Source organism: Dermacentor andersoni, chromosome 8 (genome assembly GCF_023375885.2).
Source record: "Dermacentor andersoni chromosome 8, qqDerAnde1_hic_scaffold, whole genome shotgun sequence".
NCBI lineage: Eukaryota > Metazoa > Arthropoda > Arachnida > Ixodida > Ixodidae > Dermacentor > Dermacentor andersoni.
The window spans coordinates 90,198,383-90,206,658 of NC_092821.1; positions in this window are offsets into that span (position 1 = coordinate 90,198,383).

Consider the following 8,276-nt stretch of genomic DNA (forward strand, 5'->3'; position numbering starts at 1 on the left):
GCGAAGCCCCAGTGCTCTACAACAAGAATAAAAAATAATCAGTAAAAAAGGACAAGAAAAAAAGTACTTGTACACCTGAGAAATGAATTGCGAATGCGAAAGCATTAATGTCGCATTAAGCGGTGCTTCGAGTTTTGCGTTGCGAGTTCTGTACCATAATGGTACGTGCTGCATTAGCTGGCAAGTAGCAATACTTGGTAGGTAAAGCAGATATTGGTGTGGTGCCAACGCTGCATGCCACCGACGTCTGGTGTGACGAGAGACCGAGGCCCAAAGATGTGATCCTATCATGGTCGTTGTATTGCCGTCATTTTAGCTTTGTCATATGACACTCGTTATGTTACCGTCGACCCGACATCGCCGCCATACATTCGTCGTGTGTACGTTGTCGCGCACCCCGCTAGTGATGCCGGCGTTTTCGTACAATCGTCGTCATTACAACTTAATGATCTTACTCTAACCATGCTACCATTGTCACGCCTTCTACGGTGACCAAGTGTTCCAAATTGTGTAGTAGCTTGCGCCGCTAGTCACGTGTTTTGGTGTCGTTATTTCATCGTGGTCATTGCATCTTCCCGATTCCACTGTGTCATCCGATTGTCGTTATGCCATCGTCATCACACCATTATCGTCACACAATCGCCGTCAGGCAGCCGTCGTTACGCTGTCGTTTTATTGCCATTTCAATAAAGATCAACCCATTGTCATCATGCCTTCATCGTCATCATACTGCCTTTGTCGTTCAATCGACGTCGATATTTCTTCGACATTGTATTGTAATTGCGAATCTCGTGAAATGTCATCGTGAAATGAATGGTGAATATTCATCCGCAGCAATGCCGCCATCGTCAGACATTCGCTATCACGCCTACATTTGCCTGACCGTAGTCGTAATGCCGTATTGGCAGTGCTGTCATCGTCACCTCGCCTTCCTCATCCGACTCTCCTAATGCCGTCGTTGTTGCGGCATTGTCGACAAACAAGGTTTTCCATAGAGTAATCGCCACATAATTGTCATATTCTAATTGTTATCATGTTGTTCTCATGCAGTCGTCACTGCATTGTTGTCATACTGCCGTCGTCATGCACTTATTGCGTCCGTTCCATCGTCATTATTGTAAATGCGACGTCCGACTTTCGTTATGCCATCGTCGTCACGCTGTTGTTTCACTATTATCATGCCTTGAGTATCGTCATTCCACTGTTTTTATGCCGTCGTCGTGATAGCACCTTCGTTGATATATCGAGTGAGCGAGCGAGATAACATTATTTGGAATACGGTGATTGGGAGGCCCGCGCCTGAGACCACTGGGATGGCCAGTGGGAGCTGCTGCTCCAGTGCGGATTCATGGGTCGGTGGACGGCCCAAAGTACGTCATGGAGTTGTGAGCTGACGAGCGCGGCCGACCACCGCGCCCGTAGATTCTCCGGGGAGACTGCGATATTATCTTGATATATTTTACATCCTCACAACATGTATTCAAGGGTGGCTCTAACAGACTGGCATAGCTTGCACATATCACTCTCGTATATATCGGGGTAGAAAGCTTTTAGTTGCACGGGACTCGTACAAGTTTCTGTAAGCAATCGCCTCCAAGTAACGGACTCAGCTCGGTTCAGTTTAATGTGAAGCGGGGGTACTACTCGCCCCCGATTTAGATAGAATTCGGCAATATCGATAAATCTTGTTAATCTATCTTTTTCTCTCCAGATCTCCTCCTCCGTGTTCTCTTGAACGACGGAAGTCACCCTTTGCTCAGATGGGCGAGTATCACCTCGAGCTTCGTGGTCTGCTACCTCATTCAGGTTGATTGTGGAAACGCCTGGAATCGTATGCACTCGGAACCAGAGCAATTGCCTGTCATTCTTCACTGCGTTGCATTATTTTGCTTCATTGAATCATAATTTCATAGTTTCATAATTTCTAATGGGCCCTTGAGAATTGCTAATGATGTACTGAGCATTCGTGGAGACCAATGCTGGTACAATAGCTACCTCCTCTGCTGTCTCGGAAAGTTTGGTATTAACTGACACGCTTGTAAGGGCTTTTGGGTGTGATCTACGACTACAGATATGTAGCTACTTCTGTGTGGGTATTCAGCCGCGTCTAGGAAGGTTGATCTGTCGTGTGACCCAAAGCTTCGGATCATTTCTCTGCTCGACTCTTGCGTCTGCCGTCGATGTAATCTGGGTGCATGCTCTTGGGTATATTTGGTACTAGTAGTTTGACACCAATTTCTCTCGTTATCGTCGCCTTCTCCCCGTAAAGATTGTGGTATTTGCTTCCTAGCTTCTTTAGTAGATGCCATCCCGTTTTGGTTTTGGTTTTGTCCTTCTGCCTGAGATGCTTGTTGTGCTTCTATGAGGTCGTCCAGTGTGCTGTCGAGTCATAACTTTAGCAAGAGATCCTTGCGTACTGATGGCTATCCCTAGTGCTAGTTTGTGTGCCTTTTTATCAGGTTATTATTTTAGTCGTCTCAACTGCAAACCAATTGTTGAAGGCTGCTATGTATGCGTTCTGACTGATTAAGAATGATTGTATCAGCCGTATGTATTTTCTTTCTTCACAAACTGGTGCTTGTTGGTGATTCGTGTGAATAATCTCATGGTGTTTGTTACCTTTGTGTCTAACTTCTTTAAAGTTCCCACCTGGAATATCGCTTTTTCAGATATTGGTAGTTCATAATTGTTCAAATAAATTGTTCTCGGATTTTTTACAACTTTTGCTGGACTTTGGTACAGGACAAGCGTCGTTTTAACTTGATGTATATACCGTCGGTTTAAAGTACACAAAGTGTCTACGTTGGCGAAATCAGTATTGATTGCAGCTTTCAGAGTGCTTAGTGCATGCTGAGATGAGTATAATTTGGTATCTTTGACATATAATTCGCAGATTTAAGCGGTCACTACATTTGGTAAACCATTTAAGAACAATCAGAATGGCAATGGACCTAAGATGGAACCCTGAGGAACACCACTGGTAAATTTTTATTGCTGGAGTTATGATTATTTACACAGAGAACTATGGAATGATTATACAAGTAGCAGCGGAAACTCTCGAAAGGTGCTCCAGTAATGCCGAATCGCTGTAGCCCATTTACTGAAATGCAATATTTAGAGCGTCAACGCTTTTTAAAGATCAATAAATATAGCCACTACGATTATTCCCCGAATAACAGCTTGCCTAATTTTGTCACTTAAGGTAATTGGCCCTAAAGAAGTTGAATAGTCATGCCTGAACCCAAACTGGACGAGACGGGCAAGTCTAAACATATTTAGGTAGTTTACGATGCTAGTATAAACATGTTTTTCAGGAGCCTTGCTAAAATATGGCAAGATATAAATGGACCAGTAATTGCTAACATTTTCGCGATTGCCCTTTTTGAATACAAGCTTTATTTACCAACTTCAAGTGAGTTAGGAAATACACCAGAGCGAATCATTTTGTTAAAATTATTTGCAAGGAGAGGTGAGATGTTAGAAGAAACAGGCTTCATATGAGCTGGTTTCATAGAATCTAGGCCAGGTCCAGTTGATTGTAAGGAACAAATAACATTCTAGCCTTCACGCGGTGAAACAGGGCCAAAATAAAATGAGTATAATCGACGCCAAATACTAGGCACTGCACTAGCTGGTGGTCCGTTATCAGAACGAACAAAGTGTTCTCTAAATGCGTTTGCAAGGTCGTATGTCTGGTGTATTCGTGATCATTGACGCTAATTTTTCTGGTGGCCGGATCACACGCTTTCTTATTAAGATACTGTTGAATTAGTTTCCAGATACGCTTAGTATTATTTCCATTTTGAAGTACTGCGTTTACGTAGAAGTCTTGTTTTGCGCACCTAAGAACGGAAGGAAGACTGTTAAACTGTATACGGAAGCAATTTTACAAATTTAGGTTTAAGGGCTCTCATTTTACTTTGTTATGGAACATATGTGATCCAAGAATTTCCTGGAATATAAAACCAATGTGTGACTTGTAAATAAGTAGTGCACTTCCAAAGCATTTAGTCATTCTGGAATGTAGAATAGAAAATGCCTACTCCATACAACTTTTCATACATGCGTGAGCTCAGTTTGTGGTACGAACCTGAAGAATAAACTTTGTTTTGGTGAACGAAGATTTAACATATCTTTCAGAATTTTCACAGTATGTGAACCTAGGCAAAAAACAAATAATGAATAGCCAGTGATTGAGTAATCAATTACTTCCGAAAAGCAATCAGAACCTATGAATAAAAGATGCCATCAATCAGCGTTGAAGAGCCTGAAAGATCAGGCCTTGTTGGCACCTCAAATAGGGAATAAAAGAGATACCTCAGTAGACAAGTTACAAAGTCATCGTGGGAATCACAGTTGAAATTGAGAAGAGTGTTGGTCTCCGCAAATTATTATATCTTTGTTTGCATTCGCCAACAAATGTAGTATACCTTCCAGTTGAGAGCCGAATTTCACATGGGAGGCTGACGGTGAACAATGTATCACACCTACGATTCTACAGCTCTACTGACTGGTCGATAATTGCGGTCAAAGTCTAGCCAGTTGGATTGGCATAAGAAGTCCCGAAAAGTGAGATGGTACCGTCGAACGAGTATCGTGAGTGAATTAGCACTCGCCAGCATAAAATATTGCTCATCACACACGCCATTGTTAACCTTATCATACGAAGGTCCGACAATGAATGAAGCAGCAACACTGCAGTCGCCAACCTCGTTTTGGCTTCCTGGAAGGAATGTTCGTGCTCCGAGGGCCAGTCTTCGGAAGGTGGGCGGTTTTGGGAGTCACGATGCACCAGGTCCGTAAGTGGCTGAATAACTTGTGCACAGGTTGGTATCGAGCGCCTGTGAAAATTTATGAGCCCCACACACTCGCGCTACTTTCCGAAGGAGTTCTGATAGGGGACATCCTCGATTGCACGCATACATGATTCCATTGGCTTGATGCCTTGGGGTAAGATACGGTGGCCGAGAAAATCCAGGGCTTCAACTCTGAAAATGCGTTTCTTGGGCTTTAGAACCAAGCCGTGCTCATCAAGTCGCTGAAATAGAAGGCGAAGGTTATCTTTGTGTTCTGCGGCTGCGCGACTTGCAACGAGAATTTTGTCAAGGTATACAAAAATGAACTAGAGTCCACCCGTAACCTCATCTATGAACCTTTCAAAAGTTGGCACCATATTCTTCAAACTGTTAGGCATACGGAACTAAAATAGGCCAAATGGAGTAGTGATTGCTGTCCTCGGAGTGTCGCTGTGCTTAACAGGAATTCGGCTGTACGCACTAATCAAATCGACCTTCCTGTACATTCTGGTTCCTGCTGGACTAGAGCCGAATTCATGTATGTGGGGAAAGGGATACTGATCCGGAGTAGTGATGGCATTCAAAACTCGGTTATCACCGCAAGGCTGCCCGTCGCCACTGTGGAGCTTCGAACGAGATGAAGACGAGAAGACGAAATGCTGGAGCAATGACGAATAATACCGAGCTGAAGCAGGTGTTCGAACTCACGGCCGGGGACTTTCAGCCTCCGTCCAGTGAGCCTCCGTGGCAGCGCGGCTAAAGCTGGACCGGCTGTGGTGATATGATGCGTCACCATGCGTTTCACGGGCAACGCATACTTTTGGGGCTTCGTTGCCTGTGAGTACTCAGCAAGTATGGTGTCCTACGTTGAGACCAACCGAACCATACGGATGCCAGATGACGTGAGGCTGGACTGGAGGCCATGTACATTGAGGGACGTTACCTTATCCTTTAGGCGCCGATCCCGAACCCTTACATCTTGGTTGAAATGGCTGAGGAAGTCTGCTCCCAGTATGGCAACGCTGATGTCGGCGATCACAAACACCTATCTGTGCAATCACCGGAGTCCGACATCTAGCGCTATTGACCGGAACCTATACGCCGCGATGGCAGTACTGTTGATTGCGTGGACCGTGGTTGAGGACTTACCGCGTTGGCGATCTGCGGCCATGGCGGGAACGACAGATAGCTTGGCTCCGGTGTCAATGAGAAGACGGGAGTTGCTTATGCGGTCGAAGAATACGAAGAATACGGGCTTGCCCGAGGGCCCACGTCGCATGCCGCTGTTAACGGCTGGCCGGTGCGTTGCGCGTCCACGAATAGGGCTGGGTGCCGCAGCTTGCTTGTTCGCGAAAGCGAAGTTGCTTCCACGGCGAGTCTTTTGGTGCGCTGCGAGGCTGTGTTGTCGAGTGGTTGTGCCAAAGATGGTTGCCAATGTTTCCACCCGTCATCAGCTTCTCAGGTGTACTGTTAAGCGGTCGACTATTTGTTCCACGCATTACAGCCGGACTCCTGGCTTTGCTTTGTGACAGCGGCAATAGATAGCTGTGCGGTAGTTTAGCTATCGCATATGCCGCCAGCCAGTGGAGCTAGTTGATCGAGACTCGTCTCTTCGTAACCCGTCAGCAACATGCGTGCGGACTGTGGAAGGCGCCGCAAGAACTGTTCACACAAAATAGGAAGCGGGCTCTCCTTTGTGTAGTACCTACCCAGCAACTGTCGCAACCAGTCCAGGATTTGTGACGGCCCTTGGTATATATATATATATATATATATATATGCTTGGTCGTAATGTTTACGCGTTTCTCTCAATTTTACCGCTAAGTCACCAGTGGTGTTTTTTTTTCAATGCAACATAGGTAGGGGAACAAAAGCGCTTGGTTAAGTCACTAGTATCTTGTTCCTCTCGGCTGCACGAGCTAGAGGCATATTTGATTATTGTCGAGGAAGGTGTTGAGACGTGAGGTGCACTCAAATAAAATTCAAGGTTTGCAGGCCGCTGCGTTACGTAGGCACATAGCCATTCTGCGAAAATATCTCAAAACCGCGCGTCGCAGTAGTACTTAGCCAGTGGCTAAATATGACGAATCGAAAGAGATTGAATATAAAGAAATCTAGCCATTCATTCCCATTCATAACTTCGGCTGTTTCTTAAGTACCCAGCAAGCGTTGTTGCCAGAATCGCTATGCGTAAAACCCAAAGTTTATCATGCCTTCGCCGTCGCGAAGTGTTCCCTTCTTGAACGATAATCTGGGTAGTATTTGTGTAGTACACAAGAAACCTTTAATTGCGATTTTCCGTCATTTTCATTGAAGAGTTTCTCATTTAGGCCCCGCTGATGACAAATGCTGCTAGTGCACTAACTAGCAAGAAAGCAAGTGGCAGATGTATCTGGTTTATTACTGCAACAAGAAATGCTTTAATGAGAAAATGTCTTAGTGATCTGTTGGTACAATCTGTCCTCAACTTGTGATGTAAGTAAAGCGTTAAATAAATATTGTCTTCTGGAAGAATTCAACAGTTTCACAATGGGCTTATGAAAAGCGTGGAGTACCGGGTATCCATGGTAAAGACTGTTTAAGGTTTCTATTTCCTCTGTGAGATGGGGCGGGACGATTCACTGATGCACTATGAATACAGGCAGCTTAACTGAAATATCAAGTTTATAATTGTATGGTGCCTCTCTTAGGGTCAGGATAAATTGCATAAAACACGACAAGAGGATACCCTTGTCAGAAGGTTCTTGACTGCAACCGCGGGCTGTCGCAACTCCTTATTGACTGTCTCTCAGCATTGTAACAAAGCTCTTTGTGCTTTCTTTCCTATGTTTGCTCGTGATCAGGATAGTAATTAAAGTTTTGACAGAGTACACAGTTGATGTGGTCTCTGAAGCCACACGCATTCCTGGCATAGTGCGAACAAATTTGTGGAGTGCATCTAGTCTCGTGGAGCGGCTTGTGAGGTAACTTCTTACTTAGTTTGCAATCGCCAGACGTTCTATCTCTCTGGGCCGCAGTAGAAACCGGATATTGTGGTTCAGTAATATTACATACCGCGAATCAGCTTCAGTCACAATCTTCCTGGCATTTGTTTTGTGTAAAAATGGAACATGTGGCAGTCGGTATTGTCTACGAATAGTTCTAGTAGGCCATCGTAGCAGCAAGCGATCGCTGCTGTGAACACTGCATGGCCTCTTTGAAGTAAATGTCTCAAAAGAAATCTAACGGATATGTGCCAGCCATGCCTTACCAATGCCATTATTAGAGGTTCACACCTATTGTGGAATTACGCAAAAAAATAGAAATACGTATGCGTACTGAAAGACATGAATTACCGTTATCAGTAGGGTGGTGCAGCGCCATGTGCACAAAGGACAATGTTAGTGGGAACAAGATTGTTTGCGGGTATTTGCTGTCTTTAGAAATAATATTGTAATAACGTGGATTTTCTCGAACATTTGAGACGTATGGCTAATTTTG